Source organism: Jaculus jaculus, chromosome 4 (assembly GCF_020740685.1).
Source record: "Jaculus jaculus isolate mJacJac1 chromosome 4, mJacJac1.mat.Y.cur, whole genome shotgun sequence".
NCBI lineage: Eukaryota > Metazoa > Chordata > Mammalia > Rodentia > Dipodidae > Jaculus > Jaculus jaculus.
The window spans coordinates 7,658,091-7,660,504 of record NC_059105.1 but is presented as its reverse complement, the minus strand read 5'-3'; positions in this window follow the sequence as shown (position 1 = coordinate 7,660,504).

Sequence of the window (2,414 nt, the reverse complement as noted above, 5' to 3'; positions counted from 1 at the left end):
AGGATGTGGCATACATCCACAATGAGAGACCTACTAGATCTCCCAAAACAAGCATGACAGACTTCTGTCAGAATATTTGATTATCCTCCGGAGTTAAATGGTAAGACCCTACTGCTGAAGACACCATATGCTGTCTGCATGGAACATGGAGAGACCTAGATGGAATCCAGAAGACAGCCAGTCCCCAATTAGCCCATCTAGTGCTGGAAGGCACTACATGAGTTATGAGGAGAAAGTGGCCAACATCTGTCCAAGCAACTCAAAGTCTAAGTGACTCAGGTGCAAACCACCTGATGCCATGCTCACACCGGTGCAATAGTGGCACACAGCCATGGTTGGTAACCAATTACTCTTGGATTAGCTAACAGATCTGATCAGTGGAAAGGAAACCATATCTGGAACTGGGAAACAAGTCAGAATCATATCCAGATAATGATTCTGCTTTCCAGTATCAAGCCCCCACTAGACTTAGACTATAAGAAAGTCTACATCCTTTTAATTATCTCTAAATCAATAATGGTTATCCCATTTAACTGGTGCTGACTTCATTCTCCTTTGGATAATCTGCTTCTCTTTATCAGACAGGAGATGGACCTGAGGAGATAAATGACCCAGTGCACTCCACCCTGGTCCCAGCTGAAACCATGAAGGAATTGCAGAAATGAGAAAGAATAGTGCTTTCTTAGTGAATCATCTCAGCAGAAGGGTGAAGGAGACAGACACTGAGGACACTCCACACCTACCAAACCAGAGACCAAAGGCTCCTAAGCGCCCATCACTGAAGTAGACTTAAAGTGCTCCCAGGATGGTTCAAGGAATTTGGCAGTAGATGAGGCAGAAAGACTGTTAGAGCCACAAGTTGGGACATTTTGCAGAGACATTGCCTCCCTCCCCCTCATAATGCATGACCCACAATCCCCATTGACCTGCATCCCTAGTGAGTAAGGCTCCTTCAGAAAAGAGGCAAGCGGGGCTGGAGAGATGGCTGTGTGGTTAAGTACTTGCCTGAGAAGCCTAAGGGCCTCAGTTTCAGGCTCATATTCCGCAGGACCCACTTAAGCCAGATGAGCAAGGTGGTGCATGCATCAAGAGTTTGTTTGCAGTGGCTGGAGGCCCTGGCATGCCCATTCTGTCTCTGTCTCTCTCTGTCTTTTTCTCTCTGTGTCCGTTGTTCTCAAATAAATAAAAATAAACAAAAAAAAATTAAAAAGAGAAAAAGGTCAAGGATAAGGAAAAGGATGGTACCAACATGTGTTGTTTACATACTAAATATGTCACAAAATCATGGTTGACCTTGATATTTTCATTATATTCTCCTCATTAAAATATAAAGAATACAGAATTTAATCATTCTTAAATCATTAGAAAAGTCATACATGCCAGGGATATTGAGTTTATGGATATTGAGTCCATAAGACTCTACCAACTTTAATTTAGATTTCTAAACTGTCTTCAATAACATTTCATCCAGGCTCTTTACTTTTCTGATCAGAGAATAAAACCCAGCAAGTTAGAATGTGACACCAAATTTATGACCAAATTACAACCCCTTTTGGATGATTCAATATTCTTTGCACTACAGACACTGCCTCACTTGTTAGACATCCATGGGTAATTTTGAAAGTATTTACTAATAATTGTGTGAATTTCTACAAATATTGTCAGTACCTAACATAGCATAAAATTTAAAGTCTAAAATAAACCTTCATAATTAAGTAACTGAATTTATTTCGGATTGCCATTCTGGAAAGACAAGTTCTGTGAAGGTTTTAAGATTATTGCTTTCCAGGATATTTTGAGATGAAAAGAATAGAACCCAGAGTAAGTTGTTTGTGTTAAACAATGTGACATCAGACATCTAAGAAACCATTTCTGCCATTACAGTTGTTACCAAAGGCCATGTTAGGATAGCTGACTTTACCTTTCTTCATGACCTCAAAATTATCTTTTGACTCTAGTAATTCCTAAAAACAAATATTAGATTCCAGATGTGAGTGTCACTTCTGTGCATGTGCAATCTTGCATGCTTGTGTTTCCTTGTGCATTGGGCTTACAGGGAACCTAGCGAGTAGAACATGAGAACTTTGGCTTTGCAGACAAGCATCTTAACCATTAAACCACCATATTTCTAGCCCTTCATTACACATTTATATGTTTTTAAATTATATTTAAGAGAGTTTTATTTGAAATATATATCTGCTCCCAGATTTTCAATTTATAGCAAATTTTAGAATTGTAAAAGCTCAGTCTACTGGTTTAGATCTGCTCATCTGTTCCCTCATACTTGATAGAGGGATACATTTCGATAATTAGCAGCTTGGCAAATATGTTTTATAGAAGTAAATAAAAGTCCTTATGTTTTGATCCAAATGTTTTATGTAATCATTTTTCCACATTTAATATTTTGAATCATC